The sequence below is a fragment of the Corvus moneduloides genome, chromosome 1 (genome assembly GCF_009650955.1).
Source record: "Corvus moneduloides isolate bCorMon1 chromosome 1, bCorMon1.pri, whole genome shotgun sequence".
In the NCBI taxonomy this organism is placed as follows: domain Eukaryota; kingdom Metazoa; phylum Chordata; class Aves; order Passeriformes; family Corvidae; genus Corvus; species Corvus moneduloides.
Genome location: NC_045476.1, coordinates 135,278,073 through 135,305,267, shown reverse-complemented (window position 1 = coordinate 135,305,267; position 27,195 = coordinate 135,278,073). Strand labels below are relative to the sequence as shown.

Here is a 27,195-nt window from a genome sequence, read left to right as displayed (position 1 = left end):
AAGAACTCTCTTAACTTTGTGATATTGTTGTGTTCCTGAAATTGCTTTCTTCTGATGCTTTGCTGGAACCTTTGATGAAAAGTGGTTGATTTGTAAACCACTGTTAAAAAGGCCTTGTATGGGAAGATGATGTCTGTTGCCATTTTCTATTTCTTATCTTCTTGTTTCAATGATTTACCTAATGTCAGCATATCTTTGGCAAAACACCTAGCCTTACCAAACAAACAGGTATTTTCAGAGGCTTAGTAAGGGGATGGCAAACACTAGTCCATCTCATGGGTCAGTGGGATAAAAGGCTGCACTGCTGTTGAGGCTATCATCTACTGAGAGGCAAATGTGTTTCAAGACCAGGGTGTGCTGCTGAGCTCAAATGGGCCCCTTAGCCACTCCTCTTTCAACATGGTAAATGGCTGAGCTAAGGAGGTGACAAAAAAATACTGCCTTAAATATTTTCCAGCAGAATTGAACAGCAAGTACATTTGTAAATCGGTTTATAAAAGACAAAATTAGTCATGGAATGCAGAAGTTTCCAACTGTCGTGTACAGATATTTTGGGAGTCATTAGAAGATAGTAACTCCTTATAGCAACCAACATAGTTAATGATGTCCTGATCTTAAAAAATGAGCCATGAAAGTTGTTGAATAAGGCATGTTTCTTGCTCCAGAGATGTCTATGACTGAAACATGTTTAGCAGCCAGCCCCAGGGATGCCTGTGGCCATGAAGCAATGCCATCCTTCAGTCCATTGTCAAGCGTGGTCCACGTATAGCCTGTGCAGCTTTTACCTTGTTCAAACCTGCTATTAAAAGAGATTTGTTTTCTTGTGAGTGTTTGTGATGTTCATGTATTTATCTCATCATAATGGTAGAAAGAAGCAGTCTGATTTCATATCCAAAGCCCTTCTGGCCCATCCATCCACACAGCCCTCCAGTTTATTTGCAATACCAGCTTTGTCACTGACCTGCTGTGTATTCAAACCAGCATCTGCAGGCTTTATTCATTGCTATGCTGAAGTTAAGGATGAGCTGTGGACAGACATCAACACGCTTAACCTCATTTTCTCCTTTTAAATCCCTTCTTAGAGTCTCCTCTGCCATAATCCCTGCAAAAAAAAAAAAAAAAGTAGGTTAGGGGTGTGTTACAGCCACTGCCTCTTGTTGACTGATGCAGTCTCTTTGTTTCCTCCTACTTCCTTGTCAATGATCCATATCCACTTATTGGACTTTTTTTTTTTTTTATGTTTAAATGTGGCTTTCCAGGTGAGAATTACCTTTTTTGTTCTCGCTGAGCACAGCCTCCAGTGTGCTTCTGCCCTGCCTGGGACTGCTAGATGAGGTCCCCAGCACAAAAAGGACATGAACCTGTCGGAGTGAATCCAGAGGAGGGGCTACCAAGTTGATTAGGGAGATGAAGCACCTTTCCTAGGAGGAGAAGCTAAGAGAATTGGGATTGTTCAGCCTGTAAGAGAAGGAAGGCTTCAGGGTGACTTAATTCTGACCTTCCAGTACCTTAAGGGAACCTGCAAAAAAGATGGAGAGGGAATTTTACACGAGCGTGTAGTGGCAGGACAAGGGGGAATGGCTTCAAACTGGAAGAGAGTAGGTTTAGATTAGATATCAGGGAAAAATTCTTTCTTGTGAGGGTGGTGAGACAGTGAAACAGGTTGCCCAGAGAAGTTGTCCCATCCCTGGAAGTGTCCTAAGCCATGTTGGATGGGGCTCTGAGCAGCCTGGTATAGTGGAAGGTATCCCTACACATGGCAGGGGAATGGAGCTAGATCATCTTTAAAGTTCCTTCCAACCCAGGCCATTCTATGATTCCATGTTACCATAACACAGTGAAGAGAAAATAACTGGGATGGCTCAATGTTTCACAACTGCCATGGACTTTTTTACAGCACCATATGAGGAAAACAGATGTTATCACATGGTAAAGGTGAAAAATTACGGCATATGTGCTTAATAAGGAGTATTCTTAAAATATTTCTAATAGTTATGAATATCTGAGCTGAAATACAGATGTCTTTTATTTATTTTTTTTTTTAAGAAAAGAAGGGCTTGTGGCATTCCTTAGTATTTCAGATGTCTTGGAGCTTCCATTTGCAGGTGTATGTTGAGCACTGCTGCACATCAGGAGCTTGTGAAATGGAGGTTTGAGTGTGGATGGGACATTTACTCAGTGTTTTCCCAGGCATGTGTAGGAGCTCTTTGCCAGAACCTGTGTTACCAGTTTAATCCTAACGCTTTCTCATGTCTCCTGTGGTGGTGAGTTTTTGCCTTGCAGATTATGGAAGAAAGGGAACACAATCCTATGGGCTGGCAATACTCAGAAAATTAGTAATATAGGAGCCTTCACCTGCTCCACTGTGTAGACCACCAGCTTTCATGTGAGGGCATGGTGTGTGCTTGGGCTGCAAGGGCAGGCTGAGGCAGGACTGCAGGTATCAGCAGCTGGGCTGTCAGGGCATTGTGGGTTTTGCCACATTCAGGTACGTGTGTGTGGCAGTCATGGGCTCTATGTGTTGCCACACCTCTCGGGAGAGCATCAGCCTGGACAGAGCCGGGTGGTTTTGCACTGGAATCACAAAAGGTTCCTCCTCACCTGCAAGATATATGGAGGATTTTGCACCAGTGGTATTGAAATATAAATAGAAATATACATACACATGAAATCATGCTAAATCTCAATGTATGCCTTTTATTATGTGTATACGAGCATCATGGTTTTAAATGTCACTGTCTTTGACACTTGTGAAACAAGTATCCCCAGGAGAAACTAAAGTTCCTTTCCAGTGGTGTAAATCCTCTTCTTGGTATCTTTAGAGGAGCTGTTGTTCTCTCTCAGTAAAGCAGGTACTGCTGGAAGCTTGTGTCTTTGGCATGGAGAGTATCTCCATTTTGCATGACAGGCAAGAAGAATGCATCCGTGGCGAGTTCACTCATTTGACGATGGTGAATTGAGGTTGCTGGCTTATGCTGCCAGAAAAGCTAGTGAATGGGAGAGGTACATAAACATTATTTTCATGTCTTCTATATTTATGGGGTGTTTGTCAATATGTGCATGCATACTACATTTCTAATTGGTGCTTAAACAAGTGTAGAAAGGGCTACACTACGATTCTTTGTATTGGTGTGAAAGAGGATGTAGAATGAAAAAATACACAAAGCTCAGCCTTTAAAAATAGATTAAATAAGACATTTCTTGCTTATTGAGGGAGTCGTATAATTGGTCTGGAAATTGAAATAATTTAAACCCACAAAATTAGAAGTATTAGGTCAAGCTTTCCCAAACTGAATTAAAATATATTTGAAAGGAAGATTTCTAAGATGCAACAAATTTCATTTATTTTCGTTTCTCTGGAGATTCTGAATGGGGCATCCCTGTTCAGGGTTGAAGAGGAGTTCAGTACTTGTGGGGCTCCAGCTGCAGGGGCTCACTTCCCTGCAGACACTGTCAGCAAAGCTGCCCATCACCGTGGCACTTTCTGTAGTGCACACACTGGGCTGCTCTGCTGTGCTCAGAGCATCCGTTCAGTTTAAGCAAACATCACGTCACAGCAGCTTGGGTCAGCAGGGATTTGACCCCTCAGTTATGTTCAGTGCTGTGACTAAAGCCTGCTGTATTCTACTTGAGCTATTTTATACATGGCATAACTGCCACTTGGGAATTTAGATTGACTGTTGTTTATCAGTTTAATCGTGAAATATCCACATGATATTTACCTAGTTCTTCTAAATAAGTTGAAAATAAGTTGAGCACCCTGCCTTGACACCACCAGGAAAGGATGTGGGCTTCAGCTTTCAGCACTACCTCTGTATGTTCTTACGTCTGCATATTAAGAGACTGTATCTTGTCTGAAGCCATCAAAACCTTTTAACTTTTTAACTTTATGACCATCCATTGAACAGAGAAAGCTGAAAACATCCATTGAATATAAACTTTCTTCAGAGCTAACCGTGGACTTTTTTCAGAGCTACTGAAGCTGTAGTCTGTAACTTGTTTTGAGGTAACAGAAAAAGAGAATAGTAAGAATCAGACCTATCAACATGCCACTGCTGTATTTCTATTGAGAGGCCTTGTAAGTATGCATTTGCAAATAATTGCCTTAAAGCTTTTAACATTCTTGCACTGCAAGAAGCTAAGCAACATTTTCAGTGCTGATTCATGGTATATACTCCTGGCATGTATTCCTGCAGTCCCCACCAGGCAGAAATCCCCCTCAAATTAAATGGGCTTTTTGCCCAATACAGTCTCATTCTAACTGAATTAGTAGTAACAGACTTAACTATAAATTATTTTTTACTCTGGGCACATTCTCTAATAATTAACCTCCATTAGTAAATACTTCACTGTATCAGGGAGGTACAAAAGCTTTTGATTTTTTAAACTCAGCAATTGTCTTTTATTTCAGGACTGGCTCTGGTGGAAGAGGAGTTAGGTTGGTTTTTATGATAAGAAAGATCAGTTTTTAAAACAAACCTGAAGGTGTTATTAGGACATTGCTTTATGAAATTACTACTTTATGCTATGTTAAATTTGAAGTTCTTCCCCACTGAACACCTTCTGCTTTAGAGATTGGGGTGGCCAGGTCTAGGAGGGCTAGGTTTGTGGCGGTTTTTAATGCTTTTATTTTCCAGGTATGCATTACTATTGAGAAGAGGTTGATTCATGCTAGACTACATTTTCAGTACGGATTGAATTCCACCTGGAATCAGAGTAGTGAAACGTGCTACATGGCAGCTGGCACAACAACATTTTTAATCAAATAATAGATTCCAGCTGATGGGGAGTCAGTTGAGTTCTGAAGCAGACATGACTTAATGCAGATCTTCCTTATTTCTGTAATAAAATGGATTACCTTTGCATATGAAATAAGTGTAAGTGGAGGAGGAGAAGTGAAAGAAGACAAGTTTGTAGGTTTGCTAGAAACAAGACTAGCCATTGTAACCTCATAAGTTGACTTAAACAAGGGATAGTACGCAGTTCTGAGGTCAGAGAGACAAATTAACTTGAACTCTTCTCACATACCATGAAATGATTTCTGGTTTGCAGGTGAGCTTGTGATTGCAAGGGTTGTTTTCTAGGCCCTGTCCTTGAATATTGCATTTTGTGCTCTTTAGCTACCTACTCTTGTCACTGTCATGAGGAATCATCCTCACATTAGTTGTCAGCCTCTTCTCCCTACTTACCTGGCTAGGTCACAGTGCAGTGGTATGGACAATTAACCCCAGCAGCTGAGTGGGGGTCTTTTTGGTGTCACCAAACTGAATATTGTTTCAGACACACCTTTTTCTCTGCTCTCTTGAGAAGTGTAAAGATTTTGATAGAATTCAGATAATGAGGATCTTACTGATACATAGAGCTGTAACTGTAATTGTGCTGCAAAGCCAAATGTAATAGTACTGGAAAGGTCAGTGCATGCTGTAAAATGTCAACAGATGCTGCATTTTCAATGATTTTTCTTGTTAGTTTATATCCCACTATCTAAGCTCAGTGCTTAGCCAGGACAAGCATCTCATTCTTCACTTGACTCTTACTAGGGCTTAGTTCATGCTATTGAAAGAAATGTCAAATGCTGCAAAATCCCCATACATTGGCTAAGGCTTTTTCTGCTGGTTTTCTCCCTGTCTGAAAGCTGTGAGTGATGGCTAGTTGTCTTTCTGTTATTTTACTTTTGGATGCTCTTCACAGAACCAAAGTGAAGTTGAGCAGCACCCCACCAGACTCAGCAGATCTCAGTGGGAGCAGGTGTCTTGCTGTCCTGTCCACAGCCGAGAAGTGTGAACCTTTGAGGAGCTGATAACTCCCATCCCATTAGCTGGAGCTGCAGAGATTTGGTACTTCATGCAGTCCAGCCTGGAAGTAAAGAGAGCGTGAAAAAGCATGTCTGATGTGAGGAGACTCTTTCTAAGATGAGTGATCCCCATTCCCTCAGAGTCTCCCCAAGGTCACTTGTTTCAGTCAGGAGCTGCTGTGTGATAGCAAGATCAAAGCCTTTGGAAGCAATCAGACCTTTTCATGACACTTGCTGAAAATGTGCTACAAGGTAAGTTTTTCCTTAAAAAAAAAAAAAGATAAAGTAAAAAATTTCTTTTTACTTTATTTGTCTGGTCAGAATTTCATCCTCAGTAGAAGTCCTATGGAAGAAGATACTTAGAGGTATTTTTAATGTAGATGCCTGCAATTAACATAAATCTATTAATCCAGGCTAGCAAGAGAGAGAGTATTGATTGCAGTGTTTTTACACTTCCTTCTGACAAGTTTGAAAAGTGATGAGAGAAAAACAAGGCCAAATTGATCTCATAATTTCAGGAGTTGTCTTGAAAATAAAAATAAATATTCACATAGCTTCAATTTATTGCCTGTATTATTTCCATGATGTTTCTGTAGTTACTGTCTGTAGCTGACAACATTACAGCATTTTTTAGAGACCTTTTGTGTTACATTTTGGTTTTGTCTGTCTCATTCCTCATGTAGCTTATTGATGCCATCAAAAACCCTAAAACCGTAAAAATGTTTCTGAATGTGGAAAATGCACAGAAAAAGCAAAAATAATCTGAGTATTGCAGATAGTAATCTGAGTTTGGAGGAGATATTTAGGTAAGTTTTTATATTAAATGTTATTAAAATTTCATATTAAGTTTCTGTTGTGCACTGGTAGTCCAGGAGATGCACTGGAAGTCTGGTTGTCTGTGGGTGTGACTGGTCAAACCCCACAATTTATTTTGGTGTAGAGTGAGAGATCTGAAACTTGCAGGGTTGGGGTTTTTTTCCATACAGAAGCAAAACTTTTGGAAACATTAATGAAACAATATGGAGAGAAACTCTTGCCAGAGCAGCCAAGTATTTTGTCCAGGCACTTTCCTGTAGCATCAGGAACCCAGCCTCAGATCTCTTGTCTGACACATCCTGGGCAAGTGCTGTTTAATGCAGACCATCAGTAGCTTTTGGTCTGGAGCCTGCATCTCCTGCTTTCTCCTGCTCTCTCTACTCATCTGGAAATCGTAACCCACATCTGGGAAATATTTCTAACATCAGCTTTCTTAGGAAGTGACATAGTAGTGCAAAACATTTCAGTCACCTTCAGTTTCAAACTGTATTTGATAAATTTAGAACCAGCTTTTTAGCAAAGCAGTGTGAGCAGTGGATGTGTTCAGATTTTCAGAAGGACCCAACGAGTTAACAGGCTTTATATTTTCTAATGTGTATGCTGAGGCACATCACACAGTTGAGGTTGTGGTGACTGAGTTGCAGGTAGTGGTTTGTCCTCAGCCTTGTTGACTGGAATGGCAGTAGACTGGTTTTCATTTGGATGCGTTGAGTTCCATGTGCAAAGATTTGTTGGTTTTCATGAAGTTGGGTCAGATTTGTAGGATTCATTTAAATGAAAACTGGTAAATGAAGGTTAACAGATTACATATTGGCCATGTAGTTTAAGAAAGCAGCTATTTCAGAAATAACTAGTCTATTTGTGAAATAAGCTAATAATATTTAATGACTTGTTTGATTCTTACAAACAGTTACTTGTGCTTGTAGATCCTAATTGCATGAGCAGAGTTCTGTACTTTGCACGGGCAGAGTTATATTTGTGTTGAAGTGTTTGTTGTATTCATGCCAAAAAAACAACCAAAAAAACCTTATTAAGTTCTGATCCTTAAAATGTGTGTGTGCTTAACTTGACTGCTCAAATAATGTTGCTTTGGCAGTGTTGATTACAACACTTTGATCACGAAATACCTCATGTAAGGTGGTGGTGGTGGTGGGGAATTAATACAGCAGTAGTGTTGATCTGTATAAACAGTCATTAATGAGTACATGTTGCACCCTTCCCTGGAGGCAGAAGAACATGTTTCTGCTGAGTTGATGAGTAAAATTAATTTGCTCACTAAATATACTTACTGTCTTGAGATCCAGTTTGCTGCTGCTCTCTTAGCCCAAAGTCAGACTTGAGAGTGACTGTTTCTGTACTTTGCTGGGCAGAGATTTCTCTGGGTGTTGAGGCCTTTAATCCTGTCTGCTGTATGTCAGCTGCACCACCTTCGGCTCAGTTCCCTGAGCTAGACTAGGGATAGCACAAAAGCATTTATAAAGGTAAACAAGGGCGTTGTTTGAATGTCTTTACAAAGAACAGAAGATAATTTCTTTGCCCACTGGAAGGGGAATGTTTACTATTTAGCAAGGAAGGAAAAGTACTATCCTTTTAGGCTTTACAGAGTAGAAAAAATTACTGCAGCTTAAAGCTGACTGGAGCCTCTGAACCTCTAATGGTAGATACCAGCAAGTCCTCAGCTGAGATTTTGGGATACCAAAGAAGAACCCGGGGATCTAGCAGGGTATGGACTAAGGTGAGACTAAGAGAGAAATGTGGGAATAAAACAAAAAAGCCACATATTGCATAAATGAAGAGTGGGGAAAGGAGATCAACAAGGAGGTCACAAGGGTAGATTTCTGTGATTGTTGCTCTGAAGAGTGGCTGGCAAACATTCCATCTGACAGGATTTTGTATGGATTTTGCATGGCCAAAATTTCATTTATAATTATAACTAGGTATGTGAATTTTTCTTCACTACTCTTGAGTGAAGTTGTTCGTGCATTGTTTTTCATGTTTATTTTCTCAAAGGAGAAAAAAATTTGCGGACTCCCCAGATACTCTAAGAAGAAAAGCCAGCCGTTTATTTAGGCTGGCTCTCAATATGCAGAAAGTTGCCTCCAGAGGAAAATGCTAATATTTGGCTTTGGACTTTCCTGGGAACACAAATAAACTGTTGGTTTTTTGTCTTTGGAGATTTTGTAGGTGTTTTTATTTCTTTCTTCTTCTTTAAAGTCTTTCTACTTATCTAGCATTTTGCATAACTTTGATATTTATCTTTGCAATACAGTAATTTACATGAAGATATGCAGGGTTTTGAGATTTTATTTTTTTTTACCGGTAGACAGAATAGGAAGTTAAAAATCATCTGTTTTCCATTCAGTATCTGTTTTGCAGTGCATGTTGAAAGAGACATATGCTGCTGCATGTATGATGAGGCTAATTCTGTCTTTGCCTTGGTGGAGTCGTTCACACTGCACTTGCATTCTGATGAACTGAATGAGAAATTAGGAGTTCAGGTTCACAGTGATCTCTCAGGAGGTTGCTTTGTTAGAGCACTGACTTTGCTCAAATCTCTGTGAAACTCACCCAGCCTCAGGTCCACCCCAACCTTCTGCTGCCAGTGTGCTCTCTTTCCTGAGGGTCATCCGAGGGAAGCTAGGGGTGGTTGAAGGTTTCAGGAGGCTCCAGCATGGCTTTGGGTACGGCCTTGCTGTGAAATTAAAATTGAGTCTTGGTAAAGAGACAAAATCTCTTGTAGGCCAGACTATCCCTGTCTCCCCAGAGTGTTGTTTTCTGAGTCTCGTGATAGCACTCTCAGTAAGTGTGCATCAGAGACTCGTGAAAATTGAACACCTGTAAAGGTGAGAGTTTTTGAGTGGGAAGTTCCTCCTTGACTCCACAGCTTTTACAGGTTATCAAAGTCAGGGTGGACTCTGGGCAACCACATGGGCATCTGACTCCCTGCATCTGAGCCTCAGTGAATGGCATTGAAGGATTTGCTTTTAATGGGCATGTTTAACATGGGACAAATTCAATTTTAGTATTGTCATTTAAAGTAATTTCTGATACAGATGATTTGCTGGCAAATGAGACATTAGGTCTGCCATAATTTGGGGCTCGTCCAAGTTTCTGTTCCTCTAAACACAGGTGATCTAAGTGATGGTTCAGCTGTGCACAGTGCTCTTCAGAACTTTAATGTAGATGAGCCATTCTGACCATGATGATGACTGCAGTAGCTAAAACTCTTATACAGTAATTACAAAATATTCCTGCCATCACCTCCTTAAAAAAAACCCTGAAATCCCATCATGGTTGGCTGTTGCTTTGATCCACTGTGAGTGGAAACTGCTTAAAACAGACACGTATCTCAGAGGTTCCCATGGGCATTTTTAATGGAGTATATAGTCTTAGTATTGAATATCTGAAAATATCACAAAAAATTTATTTCAAAGAATAATGAAAAATTCACAAAAAATCTGATTTGGTATCAAACAAAAGAAACTTAAGCCTTGAATAAACCCTGCTATAATGAGGCATGTAATACTTTATAGAGTAATCACAGTGTATGAAATATTCTGACAAAATTTTCCGGTTCAGGTAGTTCACCGTGCACTGGTACCTTAACAAAGATACTCGTCCCAGCTTTACTAAAGCAAGGATAGTAAAATTCTTATAGAACCTAAATGTGTTGTACACGTAGAGTAGAAATGTCTATCATGAGATTACATTGCACTTAGGTTCATGATGACCTGTCTTTTCTCTTCATTTTGATTTTCCCCTGACTTGTAGTTACTGAAGTCCCCAAGGATTACAGGAGCAGAATGCCTAAAAGTGCTCTTTAATGCTTGCCAGCATGGCTCTGACAGTGTTAGACACACATTTTAAGTACGCTAACAATTGAAGGATAATGCTGTACGTAGTGTAGTGGGTTTACAGAAGAGGCAAATAGGGATTTTGCAGCTAATAATGGAGAGAGTCTTTGATATAACAGCTTCAAATACTAGATTAGGGTGTATATAATTTAAAACTCCTTTTCAGTTGTGCTGTAAATTTAATGGCAAGATTTGGTTGAAATGAACTCTTGTGGTCTGCAAGGAAGAAAATCAATCAGGATGCACCTTATCATTTTGCTATATCCTTGGTAGGGATGCAATTAAATTCAGTCAGAAAGGTCACAGTGTGGGGTGTGCATTAACCTTACACTACCCCGGTGTATGATACTGCCACTGAGAATGAGTTAATAAAGATATCAGTTGGAGCTGCACATTTGTTCTCTTTTTTTTCCAAACATATCTGTGTTCACACACACTTCTAATTACGTCTTTATGCATAATATTAGCAGATATCTGAATATTTGCAGGGCTGTTAATTAGGTTGTAGGCTAGTGTACAGTGGAATGTACAGCAGAGCTCCACAGTTGGTGGCCAAACCCACTTAACTCACTTGCTGGAGTTCATGTTAATGCAGGAATATGCCAGTGAGACAAGGCTTTGTTTCATTTCCAGACTGATGATGTTTAAAGCAGCAGCTGCAAAAAGTGGGTTTAGTTTCAAAGTGCAATACAGTTTCTGAATGCCATTTGCATTATACATATTTGCTCCAGATGACAGAAGTTAAATTTCCTATTGAGAATTGGACAAGTACTTTGGTGGTGAAGAGACTCTTGACCTTTTTAACCCATTAAATTAAGTTATGGGGAGGTATTTGATTATAGGTTTGATTTGGGAGGCCCTTTTAAAAGGAACCACGTTTCCCATATTAGCTATTAAAGAAAACATTAGCTATTAGTGCAGCATTAAAACAGCAGCGCAGTTTCAGGGACAAGGCAGAGAAACAATATCCATCACTTCTTTTCCAGAGGCCTGCAGTGAGAGGTCGTCAGATTTTACTTCTAAAAAGCATTTTTGCTCCTCCCTGGGAAGCCATTTTTTGTTACATGAGATTGCAGACTTTCTAATGACTATATTGAACACTGGGGCATGTGAATGAGAAATACAAAATGTAAACTTCAGATTCTGAGATGGTGCCAGGGGAAGTGGATTTGGGAAAATAACAGCCTGTTAGGCCAACCTCTAGAGTACATAATATTTTAAAACAAATGTTGAACAAGATGATAAAGTCAGGCAAGCTAGTGGAAAATGGGATAAAATTAAAAATTATTAATAAATATTTTTGTACTAAGGTTAGCTGTTTCATCATCTTCAGTTCTGTTGCTGAATAAAAGCAATAGATGTGTTCATCGCAATCTTGATAAAGAATTTGAATGTGGTACCCACATGGAGATCTATCAATATGGCAAGAGAAAAAGAAAATTCATAGATTTTAAATATGTAGAGACATGAATAAAGAGATGTAAATATTCGGCTTAAAATGGGAGTGTTAGGCCAAAGGGAATCTGCTAATTAAATTCCTCAAAGGAGGTGAAATATGTTTAATATTTTCCTATCACTGTCATAAATAAGCAGTAGTATGCTTATGAATTTGACAGGTGACAGAATTCTTACGAATTTATCGGTGACTCAAAAGTAAGAGTCACTGGCATTCCAGAAGAGGATCATAGTATCATACAAGGATGTTTTCTTCTGAGTTGGTGTGATAGATATGACATGAAATGTAATGGTGCAAAGTGCAAGGCCATGCTTTTTACTCTGAATAAAGTGAGGCCAGGTAATAAAAACCAGTTCATGATTATCTCTGAGGTTCATTAACAGACTTCTCCAGGTGTAGCAGAGGTAAAAATAAAGAGCAGCTTTAGGATGGAGCATCATGGAGTTCATAGAAGGGACTTGTGAGTTGCCTTGCAGTTCTGTGCTCCTGTATTTATTTGAGGTGTTTCTCTTGAGGAATGGGATGTGCGTGTGCCTCTCTGTGTGTGGATGTTTTAATTAAATTGCTAGCTGCTTCCACGTGTTTGAAGCATTTCCCAGTGGTGTCTGTGTCTGTGCACTGTGAGCAGCAGGAAGGATGATGTGTTCTTGTGCATGCAGCTGCAGCACAGCAGGAGAGGGGAAGACTTAAGAGAGAGCAAACTCTGCAGCTTCTGGAGGGGTGGTTGTCAGTCAAATGCGCTTATCCCAGGCCCTTTGCTGCTGTGGGTATGTGCTGAGTTTCTGCTCCTCTTTGGATGATAAACCATCACTGCTCATAAGCACAACCTAAATATTGGCCTGCCTGCGGAGAAATAGAAAAAATCCATTTTTACAGCACGTAAGTTTTGCTCCTGGAAGACAAGAGAGAGCTGTGTCCTGATGGTAAGTGCTGTGTCTCACACTTCTGTAGTTCCCAAAGGCAGGTTGCAGCTCTTCATAAATTGTTCGATCGAGTTGACTTTCCATGCCAGGCACACTACGAGCGAGTATGAGCTCTGCTGTGCCGCCTTCCAGCAGCACACCATGCCAAGGGCAGGCACTTACAGGTACCCTTAGGTACTGTCACTGTGCTCTTGGCAAGGCATGGCTTCTCTGCTGCTTGGATACTGCCATTGGGAGGGGACCTTGGGGCAGTGAGGAGCAGCTTGAGTGTCAGAGGAGGATGTGGTGGGTGCTTTGCTGGGCCCCAGGATCAGCCTGCAGCTGTACGGGCAGCAGCTCTGCGCTGGAGCTTGTGGTGCTTGGTTGGGTCGGAGCAGGTGCTGCTTCCTCCGTGGTCTTGTTGCTGCTCATCTTCCCTCCTTGCATGTGTTCACTTGAGGTTTGTTGGGCTCTGTGGATTTCAGGAGAAAGCATGTGTCACAATTTCTGTTCTCCTTAATCTTGAAAAAGTAGAGTTTAAGATTTCACAGAAGATCCAGCCATTAGTTTCATTTATTCATATGCTAATGCTCGTTTTGCCTTAACTATCACACTGGGAATGAGTGGAGATGACAGTTTACTCCAGTTAGGGCACGTAAAGCTTGCTTTTTGGATTTGACATGACAATGGTTATCGGTAGTGGGATTGTATCCTGAAGCATATGCTGGGTTTTTTTTTCCTCTTCATATTATTCTCACCCAGTTTCCATGCTTGCATTGTTTACCCTTGACATGAATTATTATTTCTTCCAAATATATTAAACACATTAATCAAGTTTCCATGGCTGAAGCAGATTTAATATGCATTTTTAGGAAAGTATTGGACAGATTTCAGTGTTGTTATTCCAAGAATTTTACTTGCTGATTTGCTGTGCTTTGAGAGTAAGATTGTCTTTTGTGTCAGACGTGCAGCATGGCAAGCCAACAAACATGAGAATCAAGAGTAACTTGATGCTACAGACGAGAATGTGTGATTTTCTTTCCATCATCTAGTTCTGTTTAATAGCAACAGAAATGGCACATCTCCCACTTCCCTGTGAGTACAGCTTCTGCATTTCTGCAGTGAATCCAGAAAAGTTTGATCAGGGCTTTCCCCAAGGGGATAGAGGAAGCTGTGGCACTGTCCACTGACCACAGTTTCTCTAAGAAAAAGCTGCTTCACAGTCCAAATGAGTGAAAGGATTTTATTTTTCATGGTCTAAAGACCTATGAATGTGCTCAGGGACCATACACTTCACTCTATGATTTTCTACTTGATTATGCCTTAAAATTGCAGAGCAGTTGTATTATTTTTATATAGCAGTATCATCAGGGTTCAAGAATACTTCTTAACTGGCATTGACCTTTAACCTGAACACTGATGTTCATGCATTTTTTCACTTAGTATCTCTTGATATTCACTGATAATCACTGTCTGCCTTATCATTGCCTCTTCTTGAGGAAGGCAGAAAAAAATACAAACCAGTTGGTTCAAACTCATGAGATGAAGTGATGAAGGTCCTCATAACCTCATTATACGAAAGGAAGAAAACTGAACCTGAAGTTCACATCCTAATTATTGCTGCAGTTATAATATAGTGTGGGAACTACTCTGTTCTAGGCAATAAGGGAATACTTGCTCTTTCAGTCAGAGGCCTTATTATTTTTGCATTATTACTATCAGCATCACAATTCTGCCAAATGAAAATATGTATCCAGACATTACATGATCTTCTTGCTTTTCACAGTTCATTTTTCTGCCTGTTGATGTGTGCAAGTTCTTTCACCATGATTTGAAACTTCTTAATGGTGTTGACAAACAATTGTACATTCCCACACCGTTAAACAAGAAATTTGTGGTGGTTCTTACCCTTGGAGTAGGCAAGGACCTAAGAAGATTATATTACAGAAGATTGATTTCTGCTCTTCATGTAAAAAGAAAATACTTTTCTAATCTGGTTTGGGATGAGAATTCATAGTGACCATCTGTGTGAAAATTTTACCCATAGTAATTTAATTTTTAAAAAAATCTGGCTTGAAATACCAGCTTTTCTTTTTTTTTTTTTTTTCCCTTTTTTTTTTTTTTTTAATTTGCTTTTTTTTTTTCTCTCCCTGATCAAGGTTTCCTAGTCTGGCATCTTAGGGAAAAGATGTCTTTGAAGGTTCTGAGTTATTACCCCTTACCTTTTAAACTAGTTTTTTCATCATGTTGCCTCATACAGCCAGTAAGAAGTCTCCAGCTGTTATGAGCAAGTCTGTAGTATAAACATTCATCTCACTTCGTCAGTGCTTCACTCCTTAATATGAATGTCTTGTTCATCTTTTTCCTTAAAAAAATAAATTTGGCATTGTGGTTTTCGTTAATCATTCACAATTTTGACAGAATCTTTTTACTAAAAATGATCATGCCTCATACTTCAGCCTATTAGAAAGAAAATTACAATGGAGTCAGACAGAATGCTAATAATAACGTAGAAAGTCCAGTTTGCACATGCATTTTTCATTATGATTGACAACCTGTTTAGAAATTCTATGTTTGTAAGTTCCAGCCCAGATTTTCACTAGCTCTCAGTGAATATTTATTGGAATTCGCAAATGCTTCATAGTTAGGCTGTATTCTATCCCCACAGGAACATCTTCCCACTGGACATTCAAATAGTTATCCTTTATTCACATAAATACTTCAACAAATAGTCAACATTCACGTTACATTAAATAATGTACTTACATTCATGTAATATATTGGCATTAATCTCAATACAAATGTGAAATGTTGATTTCTTGTGCTTGGATATTCTCACTGCAGCACTCTATTAGGTTAAGGATGCTACTGGGTATCAGAGGGGAGCCCTGTTCCCAAAACTCTTTGACCTGGTTCACTGCAAGAAAGCAATTAAAAGCCAACATGGAGATGAAAATATCTTTCACAGCTGTGACAGCACAACATATGTTACTGCTTTGTGTGAAAATGAGCAGAGACAATTTAAACTCTGCATTTGGCCGATTAGTCTTATGGTGTCTCTTCTTTGACAACGAAGATGCCGATGGCAAAACCTATCCAGAAAGGACAGAGTGGGTATTCCTGCAGAGACTGCCTAGTAGATCGGGATGCTTCTGGCATGCAGATAGTTGTAGCAGATGTTTCCAATTAACTGTAATAATTCTGAAAAATAAATGAACTTTCTTCAGGATCTCCTTGATGAATATTGATGTAGTGGTAGTCTCCTCAGCCTGGAAGTACTCTCAGTAGCAGTGCTTGGGGTGGAGAGGATAAAAGCTTGAAAGGTGACGATTTGCCAGAAAAGCTGAAGATTCAGATCCTTGCACAGGGTGGAATGAGAAAAGAACTTTTGTCTCAGTTTCTCTGCATGTTTTGGCTTTACCCCTTCAGCAGGCCCTCCCAGGCAGGCAGCCCCCAGAGGCAGGCCAGGGGATGGTGGGCTGTCCGTGAGACACCGCGCCATGGGGTCACACCCAGGGGGACATCCATTGCTACAGGACAGTGGGGATGGTTTTGTTAAGGCCCTAGGTGAGCTTAGTGCCAAAAGGATTTGTTCCTTGGGTGCTGGGGTTTGTGGGGAGCATGATGTTGGTGGAGACACGCGAGCTCTGCAGGGATCCTGCAACTCTCCACACAGAGCTGCTTGGTTTGCTTGAAACACTTTCAGCGACATACGGAGGGCTGAACTTGGTGTGGCTGTGCTATGGGATACTAGAGTGAGAATGGACGTTTCCTGGTACAGATTTTTTCAGGGCTTCAAGACTCTTGTTGTGTGCTGTCCACAAACAGATGGTGAGCTCTACTGTTTAGTAAAAAAAAAAAAGGGGGGGGTGGGGGGGGCGGTAAAGACTCTTTCACAACTTGCACAGAATTTAATGTGGCTTCATTTTAGTATAATTTCATTTCTTGTTAAGTCCATTTTGCTTTGTTTTCTTCCTTGTAGGTGTATTTCTTGTCATACCTGTAACTAAGTCTTAAGTAGCTTTAATTTGAACTTCATGATTTCAATTTTTTTTTTGAATGTACCAGTATTTTTGCCAGTTCTATTTGTTACTCTCTTCGTAGCTTTGTTGCAAGCACAATTTTGCTCTGATTTCACCTAGTTCTTTCTACACTCCTAAACTCTTGTATTTATAATTTTTCAGCTTTTATAGTAGGTTCCACTTCTTGACAGTGATGGCAAGCATTGCTAGTGTCATTTCTTCGCTTTTATTTTTGTTCCTTTCAGAAGCTAAAGCCATGAATGAGGTTATTTGAACGAGACATGCTCTGTTACATGTTTTCCACATTAGCTCTCCGAAGCCCCCTCATCTGTAGCGTTCACAGGGTGTCCTGCTTGTGGCGTCGCAGAGTCAAGGTTGGTTTGGTGTGGTAACCAGGCTAGCCATAGGGATCAAAACTTCCTGGCTGGTGTTGCTGCCTCAATAATATGCCTCTTAGCTGTAAAACCCACGGGGAATTAATCTTCCCTTTAATTCCTATTTATTGCTCCTGCCCTGTTATGCAACAAGGGTATTAGTTCGGTTGCAATGCAGACCCATTGTGTGGGGTCCTGCCTGCTGCTGTCCTTTGACACAAGCCTTCAGTTACTCCATTCTGCTTCTTTTGGCTTCTAGAAACTCAGCTTCACAGGCTGTAAAGGTCTGTGTAGTGTTTCTTTAGAGAAAGCCCAACTGACTGTGTATAATCTTAAGCCACTTCATTTTCCGGTACTTTACTTAACATTATCTGCTTTCAGTAGAGAATTGCATGTTTAAGGGACAAAAACTTTAACACGACCAAATAGTTCCTTGAAAAGCTTTTTTAAAGGGAATTGTTTGCAAAGCAAACTTCCTTGTTCATTGTCACCATTTGGGAGTGTCTCTAGTTTTCTGCCAAGTCAGGAAAACACAGAAGATGGGCTCTCAGCAGTGATAGGAATCTTTCCCCTTGCACGTGTGCAGCTCTGTTTTGTTTTCACACGTTTATCCACCCTTCAGACACTATTAGTGAGAACATAAAATTATATGGAGGGGTAGGGCTGTTTCTTTTGTCTTTCTCATGTTAAGGCAAATTGACAATAGGGCATGATGCTGAATCAAAATAATCAACTCTGTAACTCTTTTAGGGCTAGTGCTAAAACAAGAATGAGATGTGATAAGAGGTCTTGAGCAAATGGAAATTGTGAAGCTGAAAACACAAATGTGAAAGACAAATGGTTCAAATGAACTCCCATCTGTATTGAAAAAGACTATGTCAAGAGCAGGGTTTAAACTTTTTTGGCTGCATGATTGTGTGGGACAGAATGTATTTGAAACAATTCCTGTAAAAGCTTCTTCCTAAGCAGGCGTGTCTGGAGAAATAAAGGACTGACGCGGCACCGCAGGCTCACGGTGGGTGAAGAGGTGTTGCTCTTGCACTCAGGATCAGGTTCTGGCCTTTTCCACCTGCAGAAAGCCAGAGCCTTCCTAATGATTTCAACAGAGCAACTGCACAAAGATTTGTATAGGAAAAAATAGGATTGGAAGTGGCAAACATGATGGGAATACAGTCTTTCAGATTATTTGCTGGGTTCTTTTGCCTTTGTTTTAACCACCTCCTGGCTAGAGTGCTGCAAGAACAAACTGTGGTCTTCTAAAACAATTTTCTAGGCATTTTAAAAGATGCTCTTGCAGCATAGATGAAGCATTCATGTAGCAGTGCTGTGGTGTACCTGGGGGATTTATGTTGTGTTGATTCAGTGATGAATCAAGCAGGCAATATGCAGTTCTGAGAGGTACTGCTAATGCTGTCAGAGGAGGAGAGGGGCTGGAGCAGCAGGCAGGGGGAGGACAGGGATGCAGCTGCAGCAAAGAGATAGTTGAAGAACAGCAGCACGGAGCAGAATTTGGAGAAGGTAGGTCACAGGTAACAGCAGACCTTGACTGGTCTTGTCTTTGTATCCATGAACAGTGGTTTTGCACATAGTTTATAGTGGGTGGTAAATATGTACTTTGCCTGGAGACATGACTTCAGGCCCTTATCCTTTTATGCTCTCCCCTCTGTTAAATTTTTGTAAACTCCCAAATAGCATGGTGAGTGTGTTTTGGTTTTGGTGGGGTTTTTTTAAAGGAGCTAGTGGCAATTATTATTATATCAGTAAGGAGCAACATAAAAGCCAAAGCATTTGACGCCTCCCATGCTTACTTGATGACATTAAATTAGTGCAAAGAATGCCCCCTATTTAAATGAGCAAATATCTAAATGACTGCCTAACTTATTCACATTTTTGCATTAAGCTCTTCTTCTGTTTTATGAGCTTATGACCAAGGAAAATAAACTTAGTTTTATCAGGATTTGGAATTGATTGAACTTAACACCAGCTAACCAAGCAGTAAAAGCTGCCTGATGGAGAGAGGCGAGGAGATTTCTCTGTTTGTACAAGACCTGTAATTTTTGAAAGTGTATCTGTCAGCCCAATTATATCTCTGTCCTAATAGGATCACTTGGAGAATATCTGTATATGTCTGGTATTTCACATTCTTAACATCTGGGTTTTAGTTTTGAAGTGTCTGCGCATGTGAAATGCCAGACGTGCACATGTGAAATACCCTTATTTGAGTGTCCTTTCTTTGTGTTCTATAAAATTAGGAAAGTAAAACAGTGAAGAAATCCACATTAGTTGGCCTGATTGGGATTATCAGCTGAGATGCTTCACGTGTCAGGAAGTACTGATTTGTTTCCCAGGGCATGCTTTCCAGGCTGATGTTCTAGGAGATTGGTCCAAGCAAAGATAATCAGGCTTTGACTCATGGTGAAATCTGGTATTTAATGCAGAGAGGATGCTAACAGCCACCCAAAAATTGGATTTTAAAAATGATGGAAAAGGACAATGAATGTTTTGTCTTTCCCTTCGTCAGTTAGAAAAAACAAAGATGGGGAGGGTACAATTACCATTTTTTGAACATTATTCCTGAAACACTTCAGAGGGGGTGAGGCTTTCCTAAACATTCTATGTGATGAATTTGTTTCTTCTGCCCCACTGAATTCAAATCAAGTGCTTCTCCTTCTTGCAGTGTGTAAGGCACACTCATCTTGTCCCTGGCTGGAATGTGAGCAGCGCTTTGCTGCCCGGATTCCCATGGTAGCAGCAAACAATCTTGTCTGCAGTTAAGATGCTCTCCATCATCATAGGACTGTCACTGGTGTCTCAGAGGCAGCAGTCAGGGTCCCAGTGGGGAAGCCACAGCTGGCTGCAGCTGCTCCAAAGCCTTCTTCATGGAGGGAGGAATGTACATGAAAGAGGAGAAAAACTGTAATGAAATCCATTAACAACTGTTAGGAAGGAAGCAAGCTCGTGTAAATGTATTTTAGTGGAACAAAAGCTATTTATACAAAGCCACCTTCTGTATTGCAAGAACCAATGGCTGTGCTGCAGGGTGACCCCTCTTCCCAGGGCCTTGCTGGGTGGCAGGGCAGTGAAGGTGGGGAAGCCCAGGCTTTTTCCTGCTCTGACACAGCACAGAGCACCCCAGGTGCACTTCCTGGCTGTGGTTGAGGTGCTGGCAGGAGTACTGCCCACTGGCTGCCAGGCCACTGCTTTCTCCACAGTCAAAAGAAGGAAGCTCTGTGAAAACCAGGCTCACAGTATGGGGGGGTGGAATGTATGCACTGGACTTGGGGGGAAGCACATGGGGGCTTCTTTTCTTGTTCATCTCCCCTCAGGCTTAGCAGAAAATATTTTTCTCACATCCTTGGCTGTCCATCTGGCTGCTTTGGTGTGGGAGAAAACACATGCTGAAGCCCATACCATTTGCATGGATTTAATGCAAATACCAAAGCAGAATTTCAGGAGTTGGTTAAGTGTGGGTTTTTTTCTAAAAGGCTAATGTAATCTTCTGCGGTGTGTGATTACATCTTCTGGCAAAGCTTGCTTGATTAAGCAAATCCCATTTCTGGGATTTAGGGTTTTATGCTAGCATCTCTCCCAGCTCAGTGAGTTGGCATAGGAAATTCTGTTTACTGTCTTCTCCAGTACATTTTGTCCAGCATGGAGTCTGGAGGTGGTGAATATGCACACTAACACTCTGACTGTCTCAGCCACTCATGTAAATGAAGAAGCCACATTCAAAGAGTTAAAAAAAATCTTATCATCCACAAGTTACTGCAGGTTTCCTTTGAACATCACATTCAGTTTTCACTGGCAGAGTGATTTAAAAGGTCATTTTCAAAAAGGAGAGACATACAAATGTTCTGGGAAGTCCTTGTTGGGACACTGGTCAGAGCAGTGATGCTCTGCATTCTCCGTCCATCAGTCCAGTCCACATGTCACCTCCCGTGCACAGGAGGAGCGTGGTAGGTGGTGGCAGCCAAAAGACAGCTACCTGCAAAACTCACCCACTGAAATGCAGGAGAAGGCTGGCCAGTGGTGGTCTGCCTCAGCACCCCCCATTTGGCAGTGCCTGCTTTACTGAGCCATGCTCCTGTAGAGCCTTGATGTTACAGGGTCAAGTCTCCCTTGCAGGTGGCTTTCATGTACCAAAGGCTGGTGAAGTAGGGGCATGCCAGAAGCTGGGCCTCTGCTTGCTAGCTGGAATTTATTCTTTATGCTCAGGATAGCTTTCACTATGTTGATATTAGTTACTTAAAAAAACCTAAGCCAACCAGCTTCTGTCACAGCCTTGCCGTGTGACCAGGGCAAAGCCTTTATTAGCAGATACTTTGAGAGCTTTTATGGCACTCCCCTGGTGGGCAGATACCTCTGGCTTATTGGGCCACTTCACTCTCAGAAGTGATTGTTTAAGGTGTGCTTTAAAGTCAGGGCAGGGCCCGGTTTTGCAGCACCCTTGCGTAAGACTGGCATTATCAGACACTTGAAAGATTTGCTCTTTTAAGTTCCTTTTTAATTAGTCTCTAAATTCTTTCAGTTCAGCCTTGTGAACTAAGCTTGGGTGAGGCTTTCAGATATGTGCCAGTCCATCCATGACACGTATCTCCAAGGGAGAACAAAGAATTGAAGGACAGTATTAGATAAAAAACCAGGTCTGATCTCTCACAGGTAGTGTGGAGTCCCAGCAAAAAGCATAAAATCCCACAACAATAGCAGAAAAAAGGTGGAAACACCATCTCTTACTGATCTGTTGTTCACCTGCTTCAAAAGCTGTGTGAATCTGAAAGGCCAGCAGATCCTTTCAGATTTTTTTTTCTTTTATACCAGAAACATAGGTCAAACTCTGGGCAATACTGATAGATTTCAGTCTAGTGTCACATGAAGCAGGTGCAGGGGCAGCCAGCTCACTGTTCTGTCCTGTGGGTACTTAGGAGGAGAGCACAAAGAGCTTGAGTTGCATTAAGAAATGTTTGATGTCATTAACCAGCTTCTTGTTTGGAATGGGTCTAAGGTTGTCCATCTTGTTTTTCCTGATTTTTAAACCAGTTTTCACTGTGAAAGATACAGTGATAATCAGAGACCTAGAACTGTGAGCTGACAGTCTACATCCCATCCTGTTTTTCCTGAAATTAAACTTTGAATATTAACACTATCTCAATTCAATTCACTGTACTTAAACAAAGGTTTCTAAGAGTGGGGATTTTTTCTTTTTTTCTTTTTTTTTTTTTTTTTTTCATGTTCCTTCTTTTATGAATAAATAAATGGTGTGGACACTTTTATCACTGATACAATACTTAAATGTGCTTCCACAGTTTCTACATGGCAGTGGCTGTGGTAAGAGGACTTGTATAGTTTGTGCAAATGCTTGTACAGAGAAAATCACATCTTAATAATTACTTTTCATGTAATGCAATTTCCTGAGCACCAACATTTTTATCTGGTATGCTTTTGCTGAGTAGGATGCCACCACTCATGGTAGGAAAAACTGGGATAATTCGAACAGGTCTGACAGGATCAGGACTCAGAAATGCAAGTCAGGCATTGGAGGCAAGATGCAGAGCAGTTGAGGATGGTGATGAAGTAGTGACAAAGCTTCTCTCTATCACAGCTTGTCAGCAAATGACAGGAGAATGTCATTATTTGTCTCTTGCACTTATAATCTCAAAATTAAACCCTCATAAATAGATGTATATCTTCTGGTGGCTGTTTTCCTGATTAGAGTGGTGTCACTTCCATTCCCAGAACCTCTGCCCACTAGTATCTTATAGTCTGATTGATTATTTTGAGCATACTATAATCATATTTGACTTTTTTTAAGAAAAATATATTCCCTTGTGCATTAGAGATTAGCAATTTGATTTAGATAATCAGATCTTGTCCATATATTCGAACAATTCAGGGGAGTTTCTCCTGGTTGGATATGACAATATAGGATAATGGATTTGCACAATTTTTTAACGAAATCTGAAAACATTTGGATATCTTGAGTCAGAAAGATCTCTGACCTGAAATTTAATTAAGGAGTGGAAAATAGGAAAAGTGGGTGGATGTGGGAGAGGAAAATCGGAAAACAAAAAAGACAATCTCTGTTCATTCAAGATTTTGGTCCTGTTAAATGGTGTAAAAAGCTCTTGTCACAGAATAGTTGAGCCTTATAAATGACATAAATTTGAAAATTAGGAAGAGTAGAAAATGAAAACTCAGTAATTTGACTTCTTTCTTCATTTTTAAGAAAAATGAGCAAGCTGCAGGGAAGAATAAAAGACAGCTGAAGTCGAAGGAAGCACATTTGTAGCCATCTATGTCCTAATGAGTAACATTAGGAAACCATATGTAAGTATTTAGTCTTGACTGTAATGGATTGAATACATTTGGTCTTGTCTGGACAAAACAAGCCCAAATCTATCAAGTACATGGGTGAAAAAGCAGTTGGAAATTCTGTTTGCTACAAATGGAAACCAAAGAGCCGTGCTCAAATGCTTTCACCTCAGATGAGGTGAAAGTTTCAGTTCCACTATCAGTGCTTACCAGACAGGTGAGAAATAAATCTGCAAATGACATCAGTTATTCTTAAATACTTTGCCGGATGTGTAGTAGTTCATCATTACTGTAATGTTGCAAACCAACTTCCATAAGAAAAAATATTTAAGAAAATTATTTGCATTCTTGTAGTACAGAATATGAGATTGTATTGGTATACTTCAGATCTTTGTAAGGCTTTGACTTGACTGCTCTGAGAAGGGGCTTTGGACACGTGCAAATTATGCCAAGTTAAAAATCCACATGACCTGAGTTAGTCAAGAGTTAAAGAGCTTTTAGCAGAGAACAGAGCGTTGACCCAAATGATCTGTATCCAAGTAAAATACTAGAGTTTGATCAGTAGCTCAAGGTGAAATACAGACCTCTTAGCAGTGGGGGCAGTCTGGTGTATGTTTGTCTTCAGCATGCATAGGAGATATGCACTTTCCAGCTCTGACAGGCTCCCAGCCAGAGCAAGAGGTGATGCTGGATTAAGTGTAATTTTGTGTTTAGTCTCCCATAGATGGAGAGGACCTGCTATGATCCAGCATTTGTCTCAGGCAAGTGGAAGGACCTGATGAGGTGCATGTACCAACGCCATGTAACACTACAAACAAAACTGCAACTGAAAGTAATGCTCTTAGAAAGAAGTAATAGCAGTGACAAGTTTGACTGGAAAAACTGTAATTGAGGGAGGTCTAGAATAAGCAGTGTTATCAAATTGGTTTTCATCAACAGCTAATCCAAATTTAACTAAGATCTCTCGAGTTCAGGCTTCATTATCACCTAATGCAGGCTGAACACATCTATCCTAGACTCGGTGGAGATTTGATATAACACCTATTTAGAGAAGTAATTTACAAGTGTAAGTCTTATCTGTATGGCCAGAGACGTTCATAATTTGCTTAAAGATGTTTGCTTTGTATTTGTAAAGATTGAATTTGCTAACAGGGTATTAGACTGGCAGTAACTAAGTCTTGGCATACTTCTTTGGAGAAAGAATCTCTTGGCCTTGTGTTTTCAGAAAACTGAATGTTGTGTCCTTCTTTCTCTTAGTTGTAGATATAAAGTGGGAGTCTGAACATGTGTGTGTTTTACAATCCTGTAAGCAAACCAGATTTTTCAGAATAGCATCATACTAAGAAATCTAATAGTTTTTCTACACCTCCAAAGACACACATATGGCATCTTCCTGTCCCTGCCAGAGCATGTGTGCTGTGCTCCTTCCTCTTGCATGATTTTATGGAAAAGATCTTCTCTGAAACTTTCATTCTGTGATTCGTTAATCCATCCCTCCACTGAATGACAAAATTCTTCTGGCACCCAAACTGCCCTGAGTAATATCCTTGTGGTTTTATACACTTTGAGAGCTAAGGATGGGTGAGATAGAGGTGAGGGCTCTCTCAGATGGATGGTGTACATCCAAAGATACTGCAAGTTAATGGAATTGCTGTGAAATTACACCAGTGAAAGTGAGGTTTTCTTCTGTACTTCTAAAATATTTGTGAGAATAGTCTGAAAGTATTCATTTTTCATGTGGCCCTGACAAATAATGTTCGGATCTTTACTTGCCGTAGATGTGGGAAAAAAAGACAGTAAGGCCTTTAAAAAATGAAAATCAGGTAGGATCACAAAGATTCAGAAAGAGAAGGATCTCCAAGGAAAAAAATCAATATACCGTGTCATATAAACCACTTACATGTAAGTGATAAATCTTTCTACATCTGTTGACCAGTGTACAGACTATGAGTTTCGGCCTTCACATTTGAGTTTGTGTACGCTAAGTACATGATCCCCTAAGTAAAATCTAAAGGTATGACTTGTTAGAGATGAAGTGAGATGGCACAGGCAGGCTCCTCCACCGCAGACTCAAGATTTCCAAGAGAAATAACTATCTTGTGTTCTTAACTACCTCTAAGCCAAAATACACCATTTTTTAGGCATCTATTGATGTTATTTTGTGGTTTCTAAATGTTGTACAATAAAAGACAAAAGTGATATGAGAAGAGTAATGCCAAGGATTTATGTGGACTGGAAACTTACGAGAAGTAGAAAAGGGAGGAGGAATAAAGCTGGCCTGTTGGACATTGCTCTCGATTATAGTTGACCTGTTTTGTCAAAGTAGTTCTGCTTGCCTCTGGCCACAAGCATTTCCTAATGTATTTTACCATTAGATGTTCCATCCTGTACTAGATCTTGAATGGCATGCGTAGGCTGACCCCTGCGCAGTTCTCTTTTCAGGCATCCTTTTGACCCTGAATAACCACCTCAGCACTGGTTTTTAAAGAATAGTGGTATATGGAGTTTTGAGATGACTTACGTAATTCTGCAAAAAGAGGTTCATACTGTGATACTGGCCCTGGAAGCTACTCTGAAATATGTTCTAGATGTTTACAATGTTCAGTCAAAAACATCCGATTTTATTTATTGCCATGGAGTTGTGGGTCTCTGCTGATACAAAGCACTCTTGATCCTGCTTAAGTCCATTTGACAAGATGCTTAAGACAAATTTTATCTTATTATTAGATAAAAGGAAATAGTATCCTTAAGAATTGTTATTAAAAGAAGAGGTGATGGCTCATTTATAGCTTTCTTATATCAGCTTAATTTTGAGTACAAAATAAAGAGTTTTACTGGTCTGTTACTATCCAGACACTGAACTGAGCACTGATGTTCAGTTCTTCTGAAAATTATTTCGGGGTTTAGCTTCAGTTGAAATGCTTTGAAACAACGTATTTTCTAAAAATGCTTATAAATTCCCTCTAGAAGTCACCCTCTTACTTTGCTGTTTCATGTTACAAACTCAAATATGTCAATTTGGAAGAGGTGTATCTTTGATTGTTCATTACTCAAGATAACCTTTGCCAAAGTCCCCAAAAATTTAAGAGCAAGAAAGAGCCCTGAGAGGTGGGGCAGCAGGATGACTGTCTAGCCCTGATGATCATCTCAAGGCTGACCTGGTAGGACTGGCTAAAAGGGTGAGATAGGGCTCCTGGGAGATTGCCAGTAAGTCACCAATTAATACTAACTGCATGGGAAAATACTGTAAGGCTGCGATGGTTCATTCAGGGACTGGAATGGATTCACAGCTGTGCTGCACCCAAGGGCTGTGTGTCCCTTGGTATTTACTTCAAGAAGAAAACACAATGTTGCTTGCTGCTCCATTCAGTTGCAGTGTTTTAAGATCTGAACTATAATTAATGTGGAGGAACATGAAACATCTCACATCTATCAAACAGCTTGGCTTGAGTTAAATTGTAGTATTCTAATTGGTTTCAGCAGGGTTCATCACTGTCTCATCTTGAGCCAGATATTGCTTCTCATTTTCTCATAGGAAAGAAAACAAATCTGAAGTTGCATGAAATATATGCACATGACAGTACTTTCAAAACAAGAAAACTATGGCCATCTGATTTTAAAAGGGCTTTTGCCTCTCTGATTTCCAAGGAAAGCTTTGCAGAAAACTG

The 27,195-nt window shown here is 40.2% G+C and overlaps 1 protein-coding gene across 4 annotated transcripts in view; it reads left to right on the top strand.

Moving 5' to 3' along the window:
- The window catches only part of PAG1 (phosphoprotein membrane anchor with glycosphingolipid microdomains 1), a 112,428-nt gene that overhangs the window by 33,349 nt on the left and 51,884 nt on the right, over positions 1 to 27,195 (top strand). The gene's annotated exons all lie outside the window — the stretch shown is intronic.